Raw genomic sequence first — 6,279 nt, 5'->3', positions numbered from 1 at the left:
GACTTGTTAAAACTCTTTATCATGGGAATTTCATATATACAAAAGAAGAGAATGGTAATGAACCACCTGTGTCCTTTGCCCAGCTTTTAGCAGTTACCAACCAACATTCTGCCATTGTTTAAACATGCTTGTTTTTGTTTTTTTTTAATTAATTTATTTATTTTTGGCTGTGTTGGGTCTTTGTTGCTGCACGTGGGCTTTCTGTAGTTGCGGCGAGCAGGGGCTACTCTTTGTTGCAGTGCGCAGGCTTCTTGTTGCGGTGGTTTCTCTTGTTGCAGAGCATGGGCTCTAGGTGCGTGGGCTTCGGTAGTTGTAGCATGCGGGCTCAGTAGTTATGGCTTGTGGGCTCTAGAGCACAGGCTCTGTAGCTGTGGCACACGGGCTTAGTTGCTCCACGGCATGTGGGATCTTGCCGGACTGTGGCTCGAACCTGTGTCCCCTGCATTGGCAGGTGGATTCTTAACCACTGAGCCACCAGGGAAGCCCTAAACATGCTTGTTTTAAAGATGCTTTTACAATGTCTGTATGTGTATAACTGAGTCACTTTGCTGTACAGTAGAGATTGGCACAACATTGTAAATCAACTATACTTCGATAAGAAAAATTAAAGGTGCTTTTCAATTATTTTATTATTATCTCTAATTCTTGGGGTGCAAGTTCTCCTTGTGTCATGTTACTCTCCCCTTTGATGGTTTGTTTCCTCTTGCAGTGGTTTGTTTTTGTTTTTGTTTTTCAGTGTAATCCTATTTTGAGTTGGGATTTGTTTCCATGGGAGTCCCATGTGTTTTGGATTATGGAAGCATTCCTAAGGGGAGTTTTGTTTTCTCCCCTGCTGGGGCCCTACAAGTTTAGCTGGTTGCCATTGGTTTGGGGTATGAATTAGGAGTTTACATTTGTACCTGGTGAGAGCCTGGGTTTCCATTTCTTATGGACCCTCTTTTTCCATGTGGACCCTAGCAGATGGCAGTGTTCGTCACTTCTTCTCCAGGTTGGTGGGCAGTTTTATAGGCCCTAGTTCATGGAAGGGTGGAAGCGTAGTCCTTCCTGGCCTCTGGCTTTATGCATTTATCTCAGCTCTGGTTCCTGGCATGGACTCTTCTCCCATAGGGGTGATTAAATCCCCAGTCCTCAGCCCTCAGCTGTTAAAAACTATATCTAGGTCCCTTTTCCCTTGAGCCCTTCAGCTTCGGTGCCTGCTCACTGCTCTCTGATTCCTTCCTTTTTGTTTCTGGCACTGTGGGCTCTTGGTTTCAAGCTTAGCTATGTGTGTAAGGGGTGTGGAGTGTTAAATTTTATCTAGCATGTCTAGTGAGGTTTTCTTTGGAGACGGGGAGGTGGTAGAGTTGCTCCACATCAGACTATCCTCGCTCATGATTCTGTTTGCTAGTTTGGTTTTTTGCTAGTTTGTTTTTGATTTTTAATAGCTTGGACTTTTTTTTATCTCTCCTGTGCTGGGTATTTGCCTTATTTCAATGAGTTGTGTGAGGTAAGCCCTGATATTATCCCCCCTTTACATGTTTGTTTTATTTTACAGATGAGGAAAGAAGGGTGAAATGGGCTGCTTGTGGTCTCAGAGTTGGGAAGCTGGGCTATGAACACAGGTGGTCCGACTTCTGCCTCCATGCCTCTCCTCTTCCTATTCCAGAGAGAGCAGGGCAAGGATAATCTTTTCTCAGTGGTTTCGTTACTTTAAAAGTAACTTTATTTTTTCTGATTTTCCAGGTAATTCAGACTCATTTTAGAGAATATAAAAATTTGTAAAGAAGAAAATATAATCACCACAACCATATAACTTAGGTATAAATGTAAACATTTTCTTGTATTTCCTTTGTGTTTTGTTTTAAATGCCTATTACAGACATATTTTTTTGGTTTTATTTTTGTTCCCAACCTTTATTACCTAACAGTCCATGAGGAATTTTTATAAAGTGTTTATTATTTTAAAGTGTTATTTTAAAATAGTTTAATTTTTAAAAAACATATTACCAAAGTTATATTGACTCAAATAATTTTTAAAGTACAGAAATGTGTAAAGTAAAAGTCGGCCTTTCCACAGGTCATTGTTAACAATTTGGCCTGTACCTTTTCAGAGCTTTTTCTCTTCACAAATACATTTGCTTGCTTTTAACAAATTACTTTTTTATTCAGGAGTTTTACAACTTTTTTACTCAGTATTTTGACTGTCCTTTGATGCGTGTTTATAAAGATTTATTTATTAATGTTTTTATAATCATATCTCAAAATTATATATAAGTAATGTGAATAGATGCTCATGAAAAATTGAAACAATATAGGAAAATACAGAGTGAAAACTTATAGTTTTAAACATATTGTAGTGTTCTGTTGCCTACTCTGCTCCCTCCCATCCCAGAGGAGGCCACAGTTAGGCATGAATCAGCTTCTGTGGCTGTTTCTGTATATTTACCTATTTAGTGTATAGTCACACAATGTGTGAGAGTATGTGTGTTTAGTATAAATACAGACTATCTTTGTAGATGCCGTTTGACCCTTTGCCCTTCTGTCTGTATTTCTGTGGTAGGATAGATTATTCTAGAAGTTGAATTTGCTGTATCAGAGGGTATATGTATATTACTATCTTTTCATATATTTATTTGCCTTTTGTATTTGTTCTGTGACTTACCCTGCTTGTAGCCTTTGCCCATTTTTCTTTCTTTTTTTAACTGTGAAAAGCACATGAGATTTACTCTAACAAATTTTTAAGTGTATAGTTCACATTATTAACTGTAAGCATAGTGTTGTACAGCAGATCTTTAGAACTTTTCCATTTTGCATGACTGAAACTTATACCCATTGAACAGCAGCTTCCCATTTCCCATCCCCCTCCCCTCAGCCCCTGGCAACCACCATTATACTTACTGCTTCAATGAGTTTAATTACTTTAGATACTTCATATAAATGGGAGTGGCTTATTTCACTTTATTTACATTTATTTAAATTTTTATTGAAATGTTTACATTATTTAGCATAATGCCCTCCAGGTTCATCAGTGTTATCACATATTGCAGAATGTCCTTTTTTGTGACTGAATAATATTGCATAGTGTGTATAAACCACATTTTCTTTATCTATTCATCCATTGATGGACACTTAGGTTGATTCTATATCTTGATTATTGTGAACAGTGCTGCAGTGAGCATGAGAGTACAGATATCTCTTCAAGGTCCTGACTCCAGTTCTTTTGATTAAATACCCAGAAGTGAATATTGCTGTATCATATGGTAGTTCTATTTTTTATTTTTTCAGAAATCTCTATACTCTTTCCCACCAACAGTGTACAAGGATTCCAGTTTCTCCACATCCTCTTCAATACTTGTTAATTTCTGGCTTTTTGTTTGTTTGTTTTTTATAATGGCCATCCTAGCAGATGCAAGGTGATATCCTGTGCTTTCAATTTGCATTTCCCTGATGATTAGTGATGTTAAGCATCTTTTCGTATACATATTGGCTGTATGTGTGTCTTCTTTGGACAAATATCTATTCAAGTCTTTTGCCCACTTTTTAATTGGGGTATTGGTTTTTTTGCTGTCAAGTTGTAGGAGTTCCTTATATCTTTTGGACATTAATCCCTTATCAGATGTATGGTTTGCAAATATTTTATCCCACTCTCTAGGTTTCCTTTTCACTCTATCTCCTTTATCTCCTTTACTGTGCAAAAGCTCTTTACTTTGATGTAGTCCCATTTGTCTATTTTTGCTTTTGCTGGCTGTACTTTTGGTGTCATATCTAAGATCATTGCCAAAACTAATGTCATGTAGATTTCATCCTATATTTTCTTCCAGGAGCTTTACAGTTTCAGGTCTTACATTTAAGTCTTCAATCATTTTTTTTTTTTTTAAGATTTTTTTGATGTGGACCATTTTTTAAAGTCTTTATTGAATTTGTTACAATATTGCTTCTGTTTTATATTTTGGTTTTTCGGCCATGAGGCATGTGAGATCTTAGCTCCCTGACCAGGGATCAAACCCACACCCTGTGCATTGGAAGACAAGGTCTTAACCACTGGACTGCCAGGAAAGTCCCAAGTCTTTAATCATTTTGACTTGATTTTTTATGTGTGGTGTAAAATAAGGATCCATTTGCATTCTTTGCATGTGGATATCCAGTCTTCCCAACACCATTTGTTGAAGAGACTGTCATTTCCTCATTGCATATTCTTGGCATCCTGTCAAAGATCAGTTGACTGTATGTACGTGGGTTTATTGCTGGGCTCTGTATGCTGTTCCATTGGTCTATTTGTCTGTCTTTATGTTAGTACCATACTGTTTTGATTACTGTAGCTTTGTAATATGTTTTGAAATCAGGAAGTATGAGGCCTCAGATTTGTTCATCTTTCTCAAGATTGTTTTAGCTATTCGGGGTCCTTTATGGTTCCATAAGGATCTTAGAATTGTTTTTTCTCTTTCTGTTAAGAAGTGCCCTTGGGATTTTGATAGGGATTGCATTGAATCTATAGATCACTTTTGGGTAGCATGGACATTCTAACAATATTCAGTTCTTCCAATCCGTGAACACAGGATGTCTTTCCATTTATCTGTATCTTCTTTGTTTTCTTTCAGTAATGTTTTGTAGTTTTCAGTGTACAAATCTTTCATTTCCTAGGTTAGATTTATTCCTAGGTATTTTGTTCTATTTGATGCTATTGTAAATGGGATTGTTTTTCCTAATTTCCTTCTCAGGTTGTTTGTTGTTAATGTACAGAAACAAAACTGATTTTTGTATGTTGATTTTGTATCCTATAACTTTCTGGAATTCATTTATTAGATCTAACAGTTTGTGTGTATGTTGTGTGTGTGTAATCTTTAGAGTTTTCTACATATAAGTGCATGTCATCTGCCAACAGAGGTACTTTTATTTTTTCCTTTCAAGTTTGGATGCCTTTTTACTTGTTTTTTTGCCTAATTGCTCTAGCTAGGGCTTCCAGTACTATGTTGAATAGAAGTGGTAAGAGTAGGCATCCTTGCCTTGTTCCTGATCTTAGCGGAAGAGCTTTTAGTTTTTCACCATTGAGTATGATGTTAGCTGAAGACTTTTCATATATGGCCTTTAAAATGTTGAGGCCGTGCATTCTTTTCCTAGTTTGTTGAGTATTTTTATCATGGAAGGGTGTTAAATTTTGTCAGATTCTTTTTCTGCATCTATTGAGATAATCATGTAATTTTTATCCTTTGTTCTGTTAATGTGGTATAGCACATTGATTGATTTTTGTATGTTGAATCATCCTTGCATCCCAGGGATCAATCCTACTTGGTCATGGTATATGATCCTTTTAATGTGCTCTCAAATGTGGTTTGCTAATAGTTTATTAAGGATTTTACATCTATATTCATCAGGTGGTTTTCCTGTAGTGGCATCTTTTGGCTTTGGTATCAGGGTAGTGCTGGCCTCATAAAATAAGTTTAGAAGTATTCCCTCCTCTTCAATTTTTGGGAAGAGTTTGGGAAGGATTGGTGTTTTAATTCTTTAAATGTTTGGTAGAATTTACTTGTGAAGCCATCTGTTCCAGGGCTTTTCTTTGTTGTGGGGTTTTTGATTACTGATTCAGTCTCCTTACTAGTTATAGGTCTCTTCAGATTTTCTGTTTCTTCATGATTCAGTCTTGGTAGGTTGTAAGTTTCTGAGAATTATCCATATCTTCTAGACTATTCAGTTTGCTTGCATATAATTGTTCACAGTAGTCTCTTATAATCCTTTTTATTTCTGTGGCATTGTTGTAATGTTTCCTCTTTCATTTCTGAATTTGTCTTCTCTTTTTTTCTTAGTTTAGCTAAAGGTTTGTCAATTTGGTTCATCTTTTCAAAAAAACCAACTGTTACTTTCGTTGATGTTTTTCTGTTCTCTGTTTTGTTTATTTCTGCTCTAATCTTTATTATTTCCTTCCTTCTGCTAGCTTTGGGCTTAGTTTGTTCTTCTTTTTCTAGTTCCTTGAAGTATAGTTAGGTTGTTTATTTGACATCTTTCTTGTTTTTTAATGTAGACTTTTATTACTATTATAAACTTCTCTCCTAGTACTGCTTTTGCTGCATTCCATGAGTTTTGGTATGTTGTGTTTTTGTTGCCTTTACCTAGCTTTCTATTCTGTTATCTTTTTCTTATTGATCTGTAGTAGCTCTTTCGCATAGATCCTTGTCTTTGTGTTTCAAGTATTTTTCACAGTTGTTGGTCTTCCAACTTGATTGTAGTTCTTTCATCAGGTAGTTTAAATTTTTGATGTTGCTAAATCTATTGATTTTTTCCCTTTATGGTTTCTGTCATACTTAAA

General features: G+C 36.1%; 1 protein-coding gene across 5 annotated transcripts in view; it reads left to right on the top strand.

The window, feature by feature from the left end:
* Positions 1-6,279, top strand: part of ARID3B (AT-rich interaction domain 3B) — a 60,310-nt gene that overhangs the window by 10,458 nt on the left and 43,573 nt on the right. The window lies entirely within an intron of this gene.

The sequence above is a fragment of the Balaenoptera musculus genome, chromosome 2, assembly GCF_009873245.2.
Source record: "Balaenoptera musculus isolate JJ_BM4_2016_0621 chromosome 2, mBalMus1.pri.v3, whole genome shotgun sequence".
Taxonomy (NCBI): Eukaryota; Metazoa; Chordata; class Mammalia; order Artiodactyla; family Balaenopteridae; genus Balaenoptera; species Balaenoptera musculus.
The sequence above is the reverse complement of the archived record's forward strand: the minus strand, read 5'-3'. Positions and strand labels throughout refer to the sequence as shown.